Source organism: Nannospalax galili, unplaced genomic scaffold, assembly GCF_000622305.1.
Source record: "Nannospalax galili isolate Female #2095 unplaced genomic scaffold, S.galili_v1.0 scaffold589, whole genome shotgun sequence".
NCBI lineage: Eukaryota > Metazoa > Chordata > Mammalia > Rodentia > Spalacidae > Nannospalax > Nannospalax galili.
Window position 1 is genome coordinate 510,972 of NW_008360324.1, and position 19,541 is coordinate 530,512.

General features: G+C 43.0%; 1 protein-coding gene across 2 annotated transcripts in view; it reads right to left on the minus strand.

The window, feature by feature from the left end:
- Positions 1-19,541, minus strand: part of Rimklb (ribosomal modification protein rimK like family member B) — a 125,374-nt gene that overhangs the window by 71,337 nt on the left and 34,496 nt on the right. Inside the window, exon 1 of one of the 2 annotated variants that reach the window (XM_017796180.2) lies at positions 15,807-15,914. The exons of the other annotated variant lie outside the window; for it this stretch is intronic. The gene's annotated coding sequence lies outside the window, so the exon portion shown is untranslated. Of the gene's footprint in view, positions 1-15,806; positions 15,915-19,541 lie in introns of those variants that run through there. 2 annotated transcript variants of the gene reach the window in all.

A 19,541-nucleotide genomic window follows, 5' to 3' on the forward strand; every position in this document is an offset into this window, starting at 1 on the left:
ATAAATAAATAAATAAATAAATAAATAAATAAATAAAATAAACAAGATATACCTAGGGAAACTTAGAAAAAGTTGAAAAGCCAAGTAAGTAAAAATAAAGACCACTCACAAGCATAGTTCTAATAGATAATCCCAGCTTTCAGGGTATACTCTTTTGGAATTTTTCCTGTAGTCATATTTGCATAACAAATTGCATTAATTTGTTTAATCTTCATAAAAAAAGCCTTCTGAGTGAGCATAGATGAAGCAAAATACTCCAAACAATGTAAGAAATGTTATAGGCAACCAGGCGTGGTGGCACACACCTCTAATCCCAGCACTTGGGAGGCAGAGTTAGATGGATCTCTGTGAGTTCAAGGCTAGCCTAGTCTACATGGTGAGTTCCAGGCCACTACAGGGAGACCAGGGACTACAGGGAGACCCTGTCTCAAAAAGAACCCCCCTCCAAAAAAGAAAAAGAAATGTTATAGGCAAATTATAAGTAAAAACATAGAGTTAATAGACCATTTTCAGTATATGTATATATTCCTTTTTCTTTTTGAGACTGTCTCTCATCTGTAGGCCCAGATGGTCTGGAACTGGCTATGTAGACCAGGCTGGCCTTGATCTCAGAGATTTACCTGCCTCTGTGCTACCACACCCAGCTAGTAGGTATAATTTAAGTGCTTATTTTTTTGTTACATTATTTATTTTTGTGTATATTATCTGTGGAGATGCACGTGTGCCAAGGTATGTGTGTGTGTGTGTTTGTGTGTGTGTGTGTGTGTGTGTGTGTGTAGATCAGAGGACAGCTTTCTGAACTGAGTTCTCTCCTTCTAACATGTGAGCCCCAGGGACTGAAAAATTTAAAGAATTGCTGTATATAGATTCAGTCATACAATCTTTGAGAAGTCATGGTTGATATGTTTAGACAGATATGGTCTTATATTTCCTTTAGAAATGCTTCAAAGTATTTTAAGTAGGGACTGGAGAAATGGCTCAGCAGTAAAGAGCACTGGCTGCCCTTACAGATGGTTCAGTTCCTAACACCCACATAGTGGTTAACAACCATCCATAAATCTAGTTCCAGGAGATCCAGTGTTCTCTTTGGACCTCTGTGGGCTTTGCATGGGTGCACTCATACACATTAAATATAAATAAAAATTTAAAACAATTTTTTAAGGTATTAAGCAACTTGCCTTGACTTTTTGAAATTTTATTTTATGCAAATATTTTGCCTGCATATATTTAAGTGAACTAACTATGCTTGTGCAGTGCACTCATAGGTCAGAGGAGAGTGTCGGATCCCCTGGAACTGGAGTTAAGGACAAGTGTTATCAGACGTGAGGGTACAGAGAACAGAACCTGGGTCCTCTTGAAGAGCAACCAGTGCTCTTAACTGCTGAACCATCTCTCCAGCCCCTATTTTTATCTTTATTTTTGAGACAGCGTCTCCCTCTGTGCCCTGGCTGTCCTGGAGCACCCTATGTAGAACATGCTGGCCTTGAACTCACAGAGATCCACTTGCCTTTATCTCCTGAAGTGCTGGGATTAACAGTGTGTGCCACCACTCCCCGCCCCCAACTCATGCTTAACTACTGCATTAATAATCTTCAGAAGACTCTAAGGTCAGCTGAACCCTCTAGGAAAGCAACATATAAATAATATTGCATTCCTGGAGTTAGATAAATCTCATTTGAAACCCCAGTTTTACTTAATAGCTCTAAGGGGTTTTGCTTAACCTCCACAAACCTCAGTTTTTTCATCAACAAAATAAAGATCTCATTAGCACTACTTTATTAACTTAAAAGGATTAATGAAGTAACCCAATCATAATGCCCAACACAGTAAGAGCTCAATAAATAGTGTCTGTAACACGCCAGGTGTGGTGGTGTAAGCCCTTAATCCCAGCATTTGGGAAGCAGAGGCAGGTGGATCTCTGTGAGACTGAGGTCAACCTGGTCTACATAGCAAGTTCCAGACCAGCTAGGGCTACAGGGAGACTGTCTCAGAAAACAAAATGTGTGTGTGTGTGTGTGTGTGTGTGTGTGTGTGTGTGTTGTATGATAGTAAATAGTACAAATAATTCTATTTTTACTGCATGCTCTTGGGGATGAAACAAACTCTATGTGTGTATGTAATATCTCTGAGATGTAGTCAAAGTTCATCCTTCCCCTAACCAAACACTTCCTTTCTTATACTCCTAGGTACATTGAAGCTAACAGGACAGCTTCCAAAAAGGGTTACATTGGAGTATTTGTGGCTGGGATCTAAGTGTTCTACCTGTCATAATCAATTTGCTTTCTTGCAGGTCACACCCCTTTCTCAGTCACCTCAGCCGGCAATGTCTATTCAGTGATCCCTTCTCACCCTATTATCAATATGTCACCATCTGTCCAGTGTGCTGATTTCCTTCAGGGTATTGCAAGCTCTTTAAGCAAAGTGGCATAACTGAGACTGAGAACAGACTGCCTGGAGTGGATCCCCTGTTCTACTACATTTGTGATCTTTGGCAGTAATTTAACATCTGAAAGTTACTCAATAAAAATAAGGAACCTACCTGAGGCAGGTTATCAAGAGTTAATGAGTAAACACAGAGGTCCTTTTGTATCCATGGGATTGATTGTAAGGGAGGGAGCCAATTTTCTCTCTCTCTCTCTCTCTCTCTCTCTCTCTCTCTCTCTCTCTCTTAAGATTTCTAGGGGCTTCTAATGTGTCTCCAAAACACAACTCCTCAGAGATGTTAGGATTAATTATATTTGACTGTGTAGAAATACACGTCTTGAGGCTGGGAATGTGGCCCAGTTGGCAGAATGCTTGCATAGTGTACACGAAGCCCTGAGTTCAACCCCTACCACCACATAAAGCCAGTTGTGGTGGCATATCCTTGTAACCCTAGCACTCAGGTGGAAGCAGGAAGATGAAGAATTCAAGGTCATCCTCTTGAGCTACATAGCAAGTTCGAGGCCAGCCCAGGATATACAAGAAGTTTTTGATGGTGGAAGATGTAGGAAAGCAAGAATTAAGAGGAAAAAAATGTCCTAGCAACATTACCCAGATCCAACCAACCCTATTGCTCTCTGCTTGTGTCTGTGGTTGTTATTGCTGTTTGTTTTGTTTGACACAGGGGCTCAGGGTGTACCCCAGGCTGGCCTGGAACAAGATCCTCTTGCCTCTGCCTCCTAAGGACTGAAATTGCAGGTGTACTGAAACACACTTGGCTTCTCAAGTCTGTTTTTGTTTTGTTGTTTTGCTTTGTTTTGGGGGACAGGATCTCACATTGCCCAGGCTGGCCTAGAACCCCCTATGTTTGGGAAGGTAACCAGTTTAGACCACCACAGGCACAGCTCCTGGTGACTTTTTTTTTTTTTTAATTTTTTTAATGTATCTGAGTGTATTGCCTGCATGTAAGTGCACCCGTGTCATGCAATGTCAGATGTCAGATCCCACGGAATTGGAGTTAGGACCGTTGTTAGCTGTCATGGTGCTAGGAACCAATCCTGGGTCCTCCGCAAGAGCAGTCAGTGCGCTTAACCACTGAGCCATCTCCCCAGCCCTCCTAGTAACTCTTGATTCTACTTCTGTGAGTAGGTGTCTACCCACATAGGCAAAAAAACATAATTCACATGCTAGCAAAAAAACTTAATTCACACTCAGCAACAGTAGTTGTAATGTAAGTCAAGTAAAAATCTTTTGTGTCTATAGGACCTGTATGTTGCAAATCTTTTCTTCGGTTCTAGATGAGGAAACACAAGCTAGGATTTGATTAAAATAAAGAGTTCAAAATAACAACAACAAATGAGTTGCCAAAAAGATAGTCTCTGAATCCAGGATGGTTACCAGTACCCAAAACAGTAGTCTTTATGGAGTATCTAGCATGATGACTGCAAAATTCACGTGACTGGAGGAAAGGTAGTGGGTGTGTCGGGTCAGACCCTTTCTCTGACCAACAGGGCATACTAGCCCCAGCTGGCGGTAAATCCACTCCCCTCTGCACCCGCTTCCTCTGCAGGAGTCAGCCGGCTAGAACCAGCCAGACAACAACAGTCTCTGCAGTTAGAACGCAGGTCTAGCTTTTCCCCTCCCACTTCCCTCCTCCTTTCCCTCCTCTCCATTTCTGCACATTAAACTGAGTGCCTCTCTAACTATGCAAAAATAATGCCCAGAGGAGACACAAAGGGAGAAGGGGTCTGGGAAGAAACGGAAAGATCACACACTGGCAGAATCAGTCTTAGGCGGATAAGGTGTGTCGAACCCCCTCCCAGCTGCATCTGGTTGTAAGAACACCACCACCACCCAAGAATCTCTGGGATGCTTGCTTAAAATGCGGATTTCATGGCCCCCACCTCCGACCTGAATCAGCGTGTGTGACGGCACTTCCAGAGCCACTCAAAGCATTTAAAGTCATTCCCGAGTCTGCATTTTTAATAAGCACACCAGGTGATTATTAAGCGCGTGTAAAGTTCCACAAGATTGCCCTAAAGAGAATGAGATAGCCATATGAAAATTGCTGTTTATTTAAAGCACTCAACATTTATAAACTTCTTGTATTCCTACAGCAACCTTGTAAGGTTAAGCAAATATTGTTAGTCCCCTCCCGACAGGAGAAAACTCAGACAATGAGATTAAAATCACTGGTGATAATTTCCTGTTCCTGACTGCCTATTCATGGGAGTATTTTTAAGTATATCAATTTTGGAAGACTTAGGGAAAAAATAATGGGGTAAAAAAATTGAAAAGACAACATATTCTGTTCTAAAATAACAGGTAATATCAGTTAAAAGGGGGGAAACAAGAAGAAGAAGAAGAAGGAGAAGGAGAAGGAGAAGGAGAAGGAGGAAAGCCAGGCATGGTGGTACATACCTTTAATCCTAGCACTCTGGAGGCAGAGGCAGGTGGATCTCTGTGAGATCGAGGCAAGCCTGGTCTACATAGTGGGTTCCAGGTCAGCAGAAGAAGAAGAAGAAGAAGAAGAAAAGAAGAAGAAGAAGAAGAAGAAGAGAAAAAGACCTCCTCAGTTGGTGCAATAAAACAGGGCTGATGTGGTAGATTCACCAATGGATTACAACCAGAGAAACAATATTCAAACCACGTAAAGGGTTGTATCACCTATTGCTGTCACCAGCAGCACCCTGAATGGCTAATAAGCATGCACAGATTTAATTAATTCAAGCATCCTAATGGGCTGGCACCACCATAATTGTCCTGGTCTGCTGTGCCATCTTTTTTATAATGAAAGAATGAGATGGGGGGGGGGACTATTCATTAAAGTTCATGTCATTATCCCCCTTGCCCAGAAAGGCAGTTTATTCTGCCCAACGTCTTCTTACTGCTCTATTTCTTCCTGTTGTTTTTAAATCATTTCTACACTCCTGGCTTCAAAACACAGTGAGCTGAGCTGATTATTTACTGTCATCTCTGCGCTTCCTCTTCCACCAACTCCTGAATCCCAGAATTCCTTCTTAGCTTGTCTTTCATCGATGCTTTCAGTTTGCATTTTATCCCAGCAGTCAGACAAGAGAGTGAAGGAAAAATGAAAAAGAAAACCAATGAACGGGGCCTGAGGACGTAGTTCCAGTGGCAGATTGCTTGCAGAAATGAAGTTTAATTCCTAGCATCAAATGATAGCAAATGCCTTGCAATCCTAATACTTGAGATAGGGAGCCTGGAAAACCTGATCAAGGTCGTCTTGGGCTACAAAGAGAGTTGGAGGCCAACCTGGAATACATGAGATTGTCTCAAAGAAAAGAAAATCAGTGGAGGTGTGAATTGCTAGAATTCTGCTGTCTCCAAGGGCTGGGGTACAAAACTTAAATAGTAACTCTGGGCATGGTGATGCACCCAAACCTTTGGGAGGCAGAGGCAGAGGGATCTCTGTGAGATCCAGGCCAGCCTGATCCACAAAGTGACTTCCAGGCACACTGGGACTAGGGAGACCCGGTCAAAACAAAACAAAACAAAAATAAAAACAAAACAAAGTTAAATACTGGCTTGCATAACAAAGAAATGATGAACATAGACTTAAGGCACCACAGAAATGTTTAGAAAATGTTTATCTCTGTCCCTAGGGTCATAATAAGCTTATTTTAGGGAGTGGAATTTTCCAGAATTTTTACACACATTAAGCCCTTTAATTCTACTAACCCTACTGGGTTTGAGTATTTTTTTTTAATATTTTATTTATTATTTTTATTTACATGAGTGTATTGCCTACATGTATGTGCGTGCACCCATGTCATACAATGCCACAGAAGTCAGAAGAGGGCTTCGGATTCCCCTGGAACTGGAGTTAAGGACAGTTCATAGTCGCCATGTGGGTGCTGGGAATCGAACCCAGGTCCTCTGCAAGAGCAGTCAGTGCTCTTAACTGCTGAGCCGTCTCTCCAGCCCCTAATATTTTTTTCTTCTTAGAAATAAGTAAACACATAGAAGTTCTGTAGCTTTCCCAAAGTCACAGAGTAAGTGGCACAGCCAAGTGTTGCTACTCTTATTCTACTTTTTAAAAAAGATTTACTTTTATTTTATATGTATGAATGTTTTGCCTGTATATATGTATGTGCACTATATGTGTGCAGTGCCCTCAGAAGCTAGAAGAAAATGTGGGATCCCCCAGAACTGGAGTTACAGACATGGGAAAACAAATTGTGGGTGCAAGTGCCCAGGTGCTCTACAAGAGAAGCAAACTCTGAATTTGAGGTCAGGTTCATCTCCATAGTAACATCCAGGTCAGCCAGGACTACAGAATGAGAGACCCTGTTTCCAAAAAAAAAAAAGATTCAATGTGTGCATGATTCTTCAGGTATGTATAGATTGTTTTGATGAATGAAAAACAAATCCATTTAAGTCAAAAGTGAATTTGCTAAAGTCAGAGAAGCTTTTTTATCATTGTAGCTTTTACTTTTCAGATATGAAAGCTATTTTCTGAGACCACAAAATATTTCAAGGTGGAAGATGACCCAAAGATATGTGGGGAACAGAAGGGGTTTAGCAAAAAGCCCAATTGAGTAGAAAAACCAAGATTTGTGTCTAACAGAAAGACTGAAAGTAGGTCAGTGTCCTCAGCTGGTGAAGAATGATGTCACGGGACAAATGAGGGAAGGGTGGAATTCAAGGTGGGGAAGTGGAGACTCTCCACTAGAGACAGTGGACAGTAGAGAGAGAAGGCACAGAAAGGCTTTAAGTCAGCCTTTTGTAGCCCAAGGGAAGAAACAGTTGAAGCCGAACTTCCTTGTCTGCCTCTCAACTGCTTTTTCCCAGACCTGCTTCCCGATCTCTGCATCCAGTTAGATTCCCTCTGCTCTGTTGATAAAAACACCAGGAAAGCCCTGGGGAGAAAGGCAAACCTGAAAAATAAAGATTTTGATTCCACTGTGGTGGCCCATGCTTTTACTCCCAACACTCTGGAGGCAGAGGCAGGTAGATCTCTGTGAGATGGAGGCCAGCCTGGTCTATATAGTGAGTTCTAGGATCACTGTGCTACATGGAGACTCTAGCTCTAAAAAAAAAAAACAAAGACGCTGGGTGTGGTGGCACATGCCTTAAATCCCAGCACTCGGGGAGGCAGAGGCAGGCAGATCTCTGTGAGTTCAAGGCCAGCCTGGTCTACATAGTGAGTTCCACAACAGCTGGGGCTACAGGGAGACCATCTCAAAAAAGACCAAAAAAAACCTGAAGGGAACAATGGGGCAAGATGGCTCAGCAGTTAAGAGCACTGGCTTCTCTTGCAAGGGACCTGGATTTGGTTCCTAGCACCCACATGGCAGTTAACAACAATCTGTAAATCCAGTTCCAGAGGATCTGACACCCTCTTCTGGCCTCTTCAGTTATTGCATGCCAGGGATACACTTACATGCATGCAGGCATAACACTCATATACATAAAAATAAATAATAAAGACCAGAATGCTGGTTAAAGGAGTTATTACAATAGTTGAAACTTGCAATTAAAAATATAGCTATTGTTTTGGCAACAAAACTGTAATAATCCCAATTTCTCTCTTCAACCCACATCCAGGTAAGTTATACTTCCTGTGGTTACCTAGCCAAAGTTAGAAGCTGATTGAGTTAAATCTCATTCCAGGTGTAGGTGGTTTCTGTTAAACTTTAATAAACTAGCAGTAACAATTCTTGGAATGCAGAAGTAGGGTGTATTCTAATATCTCTGCTTTAGAAATAAATCATGTATCTCACACATTACTTTAATCAGCAAACAGTTCTCTAATGTGGTTCACTGAATCCTAGATCAAAACTAATACCCTTCTATTCTTCGTAACAGCCCTCTTACACCAACAGCAAAAAAATTTCTCTTCTTTTTAATTCCCTAAGAACTGGTAATACTTCTTCCTCAATCATTGTTAAGGTTTTAAACAGCCTCTGGTGTAACCAAATTATACATGTAATACCCATATTTTTAGATATAAAGCATTGGGCTAGAAAGATGGCTCAATGGTTAAGAGCACTGGCTGGTCCTGCAGAAGACCCAGGATTGAATTTCAGCATCTATATAGGGGCTAGTAACCATTCATAACTCTGGTTCTAGGGGATCTGACGTCCTCTTCTGGCCTCCATGGGCACTGCACGACACGGGCGCACTTTCATGCATGCAGACTAAAACATTCATACACATAAAATAAAAATAAGCCACGTGTGGTGGCACATGCCTTTAATCTCAGCACTTGGGAGGCAGAGACAGGCAGATCTCTGTGAGATTGGGGTCATCCTAGTCTACATAGTGAGTTCCAGGTCATCTGGGGGAGACCCTGTCTCAAAAAAAAAAAGGATAGAGAGGAAAAAAAGAGAGGAAAAAAGACATAAAGCATGCCCAGAAACAAATGGGGGAGATAAAGTATCTCTCCTCAGTACCAGGAGAATTAGAGGTGCTCAGCACCCATGTCTGAAAGCACGTGCTGCTTCCCCTCAAGAATTTCTTCGTTCCAAAGGAAAGAATTTATTATTTACCTTCTTCGTTGTCCTGCTCCCTTTCTCTAAACCTCCTTTCCTTTTTCTCTCTTGTCGCAACAGCTTCTCTGTTTCCACTGCACATCACCCCTGTATTTTCTTCTAAATTCTGACTTTGTTGTGTCTTGGCTTAATCTGTTAGATTTCCACTAACCTTTCTGAGCTGGAACCAGAACAGTGCATTTGGCAAAAAGTCAATCACACATACCACACGACCACAAACAAGCACTCTGACTGCAAAATCTTTTCAACAGTCCATTCCTGTTTCTTGCAGTCAGCAGTTCACACAGACCCATGATCTGAAAGAAGCAACACATACATTCGCATATACTTTGCCTGCAAATGGCCTCTGCAGTCAGCTCACAAAGACACAATGTCTGTAGAAAGGTCATACAGGCGGCCTACACAGGCGGTATATTCTCCACTCCCTTCTTAAGCCCTTCCTGACTGGCTCTTTCTTCCAGAACCTCCTCCCCTCATGTTGCCTGGTCTCCGCCAGGCTCCCTCTCCTGCAGTTCTCCAAATCCTAACTGTCAGGCCATCCATCAATCTCCCAACAAATCCTTAAGCAAAGCAATAGTTTCTTAAATCTGCCTTTCACCCTCACCAGAAACTAGCTCTAGCAAAAGGACAGTCAGAACAGACTGGAAAACAACTCTATAGGTTGATCCCAAGTACCCTACTTTATTTCTTCAGATTTTAATTGTTATAAAGAGGGCTTGGGGGAAAAAAAAAAAAAAAAAAACAGGAAGAAAGAAAGAAAAAAGCAGAAAGGAAGAGGAGGGAGAGAGCCCTGGTAGAAACTTCATTGTACTGAAAACAATGGATAAAACCAGAAAAACTGGGCCTGATAAAGAACACTTGTAATCCCAGCTACTCAGGATAATGAGGCAGGAAGATTGATAATTCAAGGCTTGGCTGAGTTACAGAGTGAGGTCAAGGCCAGCCTGGGCAACTTAGCGAGACTCTGTCTCCAAATTTTAAAACTACAAAGAAGGCTGGGCTTGTAGTTCAGTTGACAGAGTGCTTGCCTAGAACACAGGAAACTCTGGGTTCAGTCCCCAGCACTGCATGAACCAGGTGTGACGGTGCACACCTGTAATCCCAGCACTGGAGAGGTAGAAGCAGGAGTATGAGAAATTCAAAATTGTCCTCTGCTACATAGCAAAGTCGGGGCCATCCTGGACTACATAAGACACACACAAAAAAGGGGGGTTAGGCCTAGTGATATATATAGCTCATGATAGGACATTTGCGGAACATTTGTCTAGCATGCGCTGGGAGGCTAAGGCAGGAGTATCACATTTTGAGGCAAGCATAGACTACAGAGTGGGACTCTATCTTAGAAACCCCTAAAAGACAACAACACACACACACACACACACACACACACACACACACACATGTGCGCAGAAGTTTATCAGAACAGATGGTTAAACAATGATTTAGCTGGGCGTGGTGGCACAAGCCTTTAAACCCAGCAATTGGGAGGCAGAGGCGGGCGGATCTCTGTGAGTTTGAAGCCAGCCTGGTCTACATAGTGAGTTCCAGGCCAGCTGGGGCTACAGGGAAACCCTGTCTCAAAAACACCAAAACAAAACAAAACAAAAAACCAATGATTTAAAACTGAGTTTATAGCACTTGAGAGACTAAGGCAGGAAGGTGAGTTTGAGTCCACCCTGGGTTATTTATCTCAAAAAATAAATGTAGTCTGGAGGGTGGGCATGCACAGTACATTGGCCTAGCATATGCAAGGCCCTTACTTCAATCTCCAGTACAGAAAAGAGGAAAAAAGAGGAAGATACCAGTTTTGTCCATGTGGTGGTGCTTATGTGTCAGGAATTAAAAAAATGAAAGCCGAGAAAAGGCTTAAAAATTAAGAGGGAGCAAGGCACCGTGGTGCAGGCCTTTAGTCCTAGCACTCAGGAGGCAGAGGCAAGGGGATCACCGTGAGAGATGAAGCCAGTCTGGTCTACATAGCCAGTTCCAGGCCAGCTAACTGGAGCTAGCTGTATTAAAAAAAGAAGCAAAACAAAACGAAAACCCAAAACCCTACCAAAATAAAGGGAGAAATGAAGCAAAAAATATGAAAGATTATTTATAATTCTCTAGTCTTGGTTTCTGAGGTCAATACAAGAATTAGTAGTGGAGGAAAAAACTCAACACAATCATGTATTTTGAAATTCCCAAAATAGATAATCATCACAAATACCTGCCAGAAGAAAGCTTTAAACCACTAATCTGAAAGTGTTTCCCCATGCTCAGCCTGAAGGTACACAGGGATTTCAGATAAACAGACTTCTCAAACCATTCAGTGTTTAGACATATTCTAAGGAATTCTGATGTTTAACTGAAGTTCACATTTACCAGATCATCTTTATCTGGCAATCCCACCCTCAGGAGATTCAGATAGCTGCTTAATTTTGAGAAATGCTACAGTAAGTAAAGTAAGAAAGCCTGCAATTGGTAAACCCACCTGAGCCAGGACTACAGGACACCAGTTGCAAAGTGCAGATTCTTCTCCCCAGATAGACTGAATTGCAAATCCTCGGGTAGACAGACATTAAAGTTTCTTCACTTGGGTTGGGTGTGGTATTACAGGCCTGGAGGTGTTAAAGCACTTGGAAGGGGAAGGCAAGAACAGGGTTCCAGGTCATCCTTGGATTTATTAGTTGGAGGCCAACCTGGACTAAAGACCTTGTCTCAAAGCAATAACTAACAAGGTTCGTCAACATGGCTCAGCAGGTAAAGGTACTTGCCTCCAAGCCTAAAGATCCCCAGGACCCACATAGTGGAAGAAGAGCAGGTGTTGGAAATAGAACTCCAGTCCTTTGCAAAAGTAGCAAGCCACTCTTAACCATAAAGCCATCTCTCCAGTCCCACAAGTCCTTATTTTTATTGATGGAGAAAGAAGAGGAGGAGAAGGAAGAGGAGAAAGAGGAGGAGGAAAAGGAGGAGGCACCTATACCAGGCCTGGCAGCCCAAGCCTGTAATCTCAGCTACTTTCAGGGTAGCCAGCCTGAGCCAAAGTGAGTCCACGGTCAGCCAGCCTTGGTAACTTAATGAGATCCTGTCTCAAAAACAGAAAATGTTTTAAAAAGCTCAGAGGTTGGAGAGATAGCTCAGTGGGTAAAAGCACTTGCCACCAAGCCTGATGTCCTGAGTTCAGTGCCCAGGACCTACATGGTGAGGAGAACTGACTCTGGAAATGACTTTTCACAAGCACGCCATGGCACACATATGCCCAAATCAATAAGATACTTTAAAAGAAAAGGAAAAGAAAAAAGTCAATAGCTACCAAGGAACAACACCTGGCATTGTCCTCTGGACCCCTTATACACATGCACACTGTGCATGAACACAAACGCTCACACACAAAAAACTAGTTGGTATTTTCTAAGCATGCTGAGGCATGATTTAAGAACAAAATTATATAAATGTAAAAGGTGTGTAATGTGACTTAACATGTATATATTGCTACTAAATAATGGTTGCCACAATCAGTTAGTCAATGCATGTAAAGCTTCACCTAGTGATTTTTTTAAAGACAGGATCGCCCTATAGCCCCAGTTGACCTGGAACTAGCTATGAAGACCAGGCTGGCCTGGAACTCAAAGATCCACCTGCCTTTGCCTCTCAAGTGCTAGAGTTAAAGGGGTGTTCCACCACCCTGGCTTCCTAGTCACTTTCTAATAAGAGTATTTAAAGTCTGCTCCGGTCAACTGCTCTTTGATAATTAAGCAAAGAAGACAGGGCTGGAGAGATGGCTCAGTGGTTAAGAGAACTGACTGCTGTTGCAGAGGACCCGGGTTCAGTGTAACTCCAGTTCTGATGCTCTCTTCTGACCTCCTTGGGCATTGCATGACACCGGTGCACTTACATACATGCGTGCAATATACTCATATACATACAAACTGAAAATTAAATATGTAACATACTTTAAAAAAAAAAAAAAAGAGTGAGCCAGGTGTGGTGGCACACACCTTTAATCCCAGCACTTGGGAGTCAGAAGCAGGTGGATCTCTCTGAGTTCCAGGCCAGCCTGGTCTACATAGCGAGTTCCAGGCTAGCTGGGGCTACAGGGAGACCCTGTCTCAAAAACACCAAAAAAAAAAAAAAGACCAAAGAAAAGGTGAAAAACAGACTTTTTGATAGATGGTGCTGGATATTTGAACATTCCTCCACACCCTGCCCCCCCACCCCGAAAAGTCTAACCTTTTGCAAAAATTTGCTCAAAATGGATCAGTGAACTGGAGTGCAGACTGCTTTTTTTTTCTTTTTTTTTTTCGGTGTTTTGAGACAGGGTCTCCCTGTAGCTCCAGCTGGCCTGGAACTCGCTATGTAGACCAGGCTGGCTTCAAACTCACAGAGATCCGCCTGCCTCTGCCTCCTAAGTGCCGGGATTAAAGGCGTGTGCCACCATGCCCGGCTCAGACTGGATTCTTAAGCAGCCTGGAGATCTAGGTCTGAACCCCAGCACCACATACATAACACACACCATACAGGACTGGACCATACACCTAAATATAAAACTCTTAGAAAGCCAGGTGAGGTAGCACCTGCCTGAAATCCAAAAAGGCTGGAGTAGGATTACCACAGGAACCCAGAAGCTGGCAATCAGCTTGGGTAAATAAAGTGAAACACTCTCTCAAATGAAGGAACAATAAACCATAAAACTCCTAACTGATAACAAGAGGAAATCTACACACGGCTTTGTATATGGTGTTGACTTTTTAGATACAACACCAAAATAATCTAAGAAACAACTGACCTACTTTGTAAATGATGATGTCAAGAGAAGACAGGCCATACACTGGAGTAAAGTATTTGCAAAGACACATCTCAAAAGGGTTTGTTATCAAGTGGGCATGGTAGAGTGCTTTTAATCCCAGCACTCCAGAGGCAGAGGCAAGCAGATTTCTGTTAGTCTAGCCTGGTCTACATAGTGAGTTCTAGGCCAGCTGGAGTTACAGGGAGACCCTGTCTCAAAAAGACAAAAAACAAACAATCCAAAGTACATCTCAAATGTACAAATGTACAAAGTACATCTCAAAACAAAACTTTTTTTGTTTTTCAGATAAGATCTCACTATGTAGCCCTGACTGGCTGGCTGGAACTCAGAGATCCTCCTGCCTATAATGTCCTCCCAAGAGCTTGAATTAAAGGTGTGGTCCACAAGCAGCTGGCCTTTTTGTCTTGTGTTTTGTTTTTTGCTTTTTTTGAGATGAGGTCTCCCTGTAGCCCCAACTAGCAGGGAACTCAATATATACAACAGGTGGCCTGGATCTCACAGAGATCCACCTGCCTCTGACTCCTGAGTGCTGGGATTAAGGTGTGTGCCACCATGCCCAGTGCCAACTGGAGTTAAGTGATACTGAATCAAAGATATGCAGATGGGGCTGAGCGGGATACCACACACCTTTAGTCTCAGCTCACAGGAGGCAGAGGCAGGCAGATCTCTATGAGTTTGAGGACAGCCTGGTCTATATAGTGAGACCCTGTCTCAAAAAAACAAACAAAACGCTCTAGCATTCCTGATGAAAATGGGTTAGATGACTTGTTACGTCAATTCTGGATTTTTTTTTTTAAGCGTGAATCATTTTGTTCTTCTTTCCTAAGGTTTTGATTCCTTGAATTGAGGATGCAGACTAATTTATCTCTTTAAAAGACCAGTGCTTGCCAGGCATGGTAGTTGCATGCCTTTAGTCCCAGAGCTGGGAGGCAGAGGCAGGTGGATCTCTGTGAGTTCAAGGCCAGCCTGATCTACAAAGTGAATTCCAGGCCAGCTGGGGCTACAGGGGGACCCTGTCTCAAAGACCCCCAAAAAACCAACCAAACCAAAAAAAAAAAAAAACCCCACCAGTTCTTGCAGGAGGTGGTGGCAGGTGCTTTAATTCCAGCACTAGGGAAGTAGAGGTAGGCAGATCTGATCTGAATTCCAGGCCAGCCTCAGATACATGAGAGATCCCGTCTCAAACACATTAAAAAAAAAAAAAAAAAAAAACCCACCAGTTCTTCCTGAAGTGCTTGGCATTGAGAGGAGAACAGACTAAAACTGAGACCCAAGTCTCAGTCCAGGAGTCTCCCAGACCCTAGTCAATATTCTTGCTAATTAACATTACCATTGCTAATTAACAGTCATTAGACGCACTAACCAGCGGGAGGATAAAGGAATTAGACAATGAAACTGGTCTGAAGACATTCGTTTTCCTCTCCTGTCGAGCTTTAGGAAATACAACCTTTCCCCTCAGCACTCAGCAATTACAAAATTCAAGTGTCTATTTATTGATTCATTCTAAGAAACACTGTTTTTGTATACTGCCACACAGAACACTTTTTTTTTTAATGCTGCCAAGGATTGTCTTGAACTCCTGGGATCAAGCAATCCTCCTGCCTCAGCTTCCCGAATAGTTGGAACTACAGGTGCCCAGTTGTGCTGGGCTCACACAGACCACTTTAGGCTTGGTTTGGTTTTGTTGTTTGGAGACAGTCTCTTGTGGCCCAGGCTGACCCTTCAACTCCTGATCCTTCTGCCTCCATCTCCCAAGTGCTGGGATTCCAAGTTTGTACCACCACATCCAGCCTCGCACAACACTTTTAACACTAGATATGCATGGTTTGTTTTTTCACACATAGATCAATTCTTGTCGATAGAGTGTCAAAAAATTAATGCACCAGTACTACCTAACTGGAGTTAACAGCAGATCACCACAAATCAAGACCTCAATCCCACAACATTGTCCCCTCTTCAGAGGCCAACTCTAACATGAGGCCAGGCCTCTGGTACTTCTGACTGTCCACCTGTAATTGGGGCTACCTTGTCTTTGATAATTTGCTACCATCCTCACAGAAGTCAGGAAAAACACTTACCAGTTTACAGAGGATTTGAGAGAGAATAATTAGCCAGATGGAAGGTACTCAAGGAGTCCTGAGCACTGGAACTATTGTCCGTTGCAGTCCACCACTCTCCTCCAAGGTAGATGCAATACTAACCTAGTAGGTCAAGTTTGTTCCCTGAGTTTTCAAAGATCTTTATCATCAGCCCCTCCCAGCTTCCCGGAAGTCAGTGGGTGGGCCTGAAAGTTCCTACCCTAAGGTCTTTGCGGCTGGTAGCCCTGTCCAGGGCCTTTATCATCAACAGATTCGGGTGTATTATGCAAGATCTGGAGCTTTTTAAAATAACAAAAGATACTATTTACACTCAAGCAATTCCAAGGATTTTAGAGTTAAAACAAGGCAAAGTATATTTCTTTTTCGGTTTTTGGTCTTTTTGAGACAGTCTCTCTCTACAGCCCCAGCTGGCCCTAGAACTCACTTTGTAGACCAAACTGGCCTCTGTCTCACAGAGATCCACCTACCTCTACGTCCCAAGTGCTGGGACTAATGGCGTGCAACATATCATGTTTTTATCCTATGTCTTTCGGTTGTTGAGCTCTTGTCTTGAATTCAAGGTCCTTCTGCCTAGGCCTCCCAGGTGCTAGGGTTGCTGGTGTGCATTACCATACTGAGCTTTCAAAATAATCTTTTAAGTCCACAGAACTCGTGAGCTCTTGTGTTTGGAGTATCCAACATTGAGCAAAACATCTGTTCACAGTAAGTTCACGTTGTAATAGAGACTTTTAGAGAAATAATCCAAAATAAGGTATTACCCAAACTGAGTTATAAAGGATGAATAGAAATTAGCCATGGACTGGAATGTTGCTCAGTGGTCCCAGCATACACAATGCTCAGGGTTTTAGTCCCAGCACCAGGAAAGAAAGAAGAAAGAAGGGGTGGGGACGAGGGGTTTGTGAGGTGGTTCATTTCTGTAAGAACTTGGGAAATGGGGAGCCAGAGAGATGGCCCAGTGGTTAAGAGCCCTGGCTGCTCTTGAAGAGGACCCAAGACCCACATGGAGTTTAACCACCCCTGGTAACTCCAGTTCCAGGGGATCCAACACCCTCTTCTGACCTCTGCAGACATTGCACAACACAGGTGCACTTACATACATACAGGTAATACAATCATACACATAAATAATAAGTTTTTTTTAAATAATGGGAAATGGAGGCAAAAGGATTAGGAGTTCAAGGATATCCTTGACTGTATAGTGAGTTGCAGGCTAGCCTGGGCTATAAGATTGAAAGAGAAGGGGGGAGATGGAAGGGGAGGGGAGAGGAGGGGAGAAAGTTGAACAAATTAGCCAGGTAATAATAAGTAAGCCAAGAAAATGAAAGATGTGGTGGAGCTATTCTAAGCACGTATAAAAGCTTCTAAGGGCCGGGCGTGGTAGTGTATGCTTTTAATCCCAGCACTTGGGAGGCTGTGAATTCAAGGCCAGCCTGGTCTACATAGTGAGTTCCAGGACAGCTGGGGCTACAGGGAGACCCTGTCTCAAAAAGACCAAAAAATAAAAAAATAAGAAGCTTCTAAGATAAGAAAGAGAGAGTTTGGAGCTTTCAAACAACCACAAGTGAACTGTTCAGCCAGGAAGCAAGGTGCAAAGGTTTTGGGGTAGTAGGTTGGAGGACTGGCAATGTAAGACAAAAATATTGTGGATACAGTATATGGGATGTTAAGGAGTTTTATCCATAGCCTAAGGATAATTATGTCTTTATGGTTTTTAAGCTAGAGAATGACTTAATCTAATCAGTGCTAAAGAGATTAATTTCTGCTCTGTATTAGGAGCAAAGGTGGGGAAAACTGGGAACTAGGAGACTGGCTGGAACTCTGCTGTGGCACTGACCGAAGGATGGAGAAAATGGAAGGAACAGATTAGACAGTAAGAAAGTTGTCTCAGTAGGATTTGTGAGGTAGAGTGTGTGTGTGTGTGTGTGTGTGTGTGTGTGTGTGTGTATGTGGAGGGCTTCAAGGTGAGGGGAGCTTGGTAAGTGTGGGGGCAGAAGTGGGGGCAGGTAGAGCATAATCTCAGCTGAAGGTGGGGCTGGAATGCATATGAGTTTATTTAGCTGTGTTCAAATACTGACTTCACTTCCTCATGTGTTCAGAGTGAGTTCCAGGCCAGCTGGGGCTACAGGGAGACACTGTCTCAAAGACCAAAAAAAAAAAAGATCCAAACAATTAATTAATTAATCACTCTATCTTCATCTGTTCTTAATTTTTTTAAAAGTCACTTATTTTGGGCCGGGCATGGTGGCGCACGCCTTTAATCCCAGCACTTGGGAGGCAGAGGCAGGCAGATCTCTGTGAGTTCAAGGCCAGCCTGGTCTACATAGTGAGTTCCAGGCCAGCTGGGGCTACAGGGAGACCCTGACTCAAAAAGAACAACAACAAAAAAAAACTTAAAAAGTCACTTATTTTGGAGTCCACATAGACATCTAACCTGTGAGTCAGACACAACTAGTTCTACATATGAAAGAGTATATTATGAACCTACCATTAGTTTGCTGAAATGTGGGTTATAACAGTTATCTGGTTACTTTGCAAAAACCTGAAAGCTGCTTTTGCTAAAACACTGACTCCGCAGCAGGGAGTAATGGCACACACCTATAATCTGACTGTAATCCCAGTACCTGGGAGGCAAACAAAACAGGATCTTGCATTTAGGCCAGCCCAGTCTTTGTGACCTAGTCTCAAAAACAAAACCAAACAAAGCCATACCTCGCCACACAAGCCTTTATATATTGGATGCAAAGTTAGAATAGGACGAGAAGGTTGGCATTTCCATCTTCATGATGATGCCTGTACCCTTTGCTGGCTTTGAGTCAGACTCTACGTGCGTGCTGATCAGTTAAGAAATATTTTGTCCACGCCAGGCGTGGTGGTGAACGCCTTTAAGCCCAGCACTCTGTGAGTTCAAGGCCAGCCTGGTCTACATAGTGAGTTCCTGGCCAGCTGGCGCTACAGGGAGACCCTGTCTCAAAAAGACCAAAAAAAAAAAAAAAAAAAAGTTTCATCCAAGACCATAATCCAGTGTTAGCATGGCATATTGCCCACTGCAGTTAAGTATTTCTTTCACTCTCCTTTTGTGTTTCTTGACAGCTCAGGCACTGAAAGTAGTTTTAGCCGGGTCACTAAAGCCAAGATATTTATGCAAGATGATGAGTTTAGTTAGTGCTAGTTCCTTCAGCTCAAGCTGTGATTCCAATGAAGGAGCCTTGCCTGTCCTGTAAGTAAATGTAGTCTCTTTCCTGTTGTTTCTAAGCCCTAAAGATCTGCCTTCAGGTTTCAGCATGAAACTTGAGTTGAAAAAAATAGCCTAAAGCCTGGTGTGGTGGCACATGCCTTTAATCCCAGCTCTTGGGAGGCAGAAGCAGGTGGATCTCTGTGAGTTCTAGGCCAGTTTGGTCTATACAGCAAGTTGGGCCAGCCAAGGCTACATAGTAAGACCCAGACTCTATCTAAAAAAAAAACAAAAACAAAAACAAAGGAGGATTGAAAAATGACTCATCAGTTTGATGGAATCAAACTAAAGCCCACCCCCCAGGTTAAAGTAGATTTAACCAAATCCCCCAGACTAAAGAAGAATATTCAGAACAAGGAAGTAAGAAGTAAAATAATTCTAACTACTGAGAAAGAGCTGACCTTTTCATGCTCCAGACATCACCAGAGACTCCCCCTCCCACTACTGCCAGTTGCCGCCAGCCCCCTATTGCTGGTTGCTGC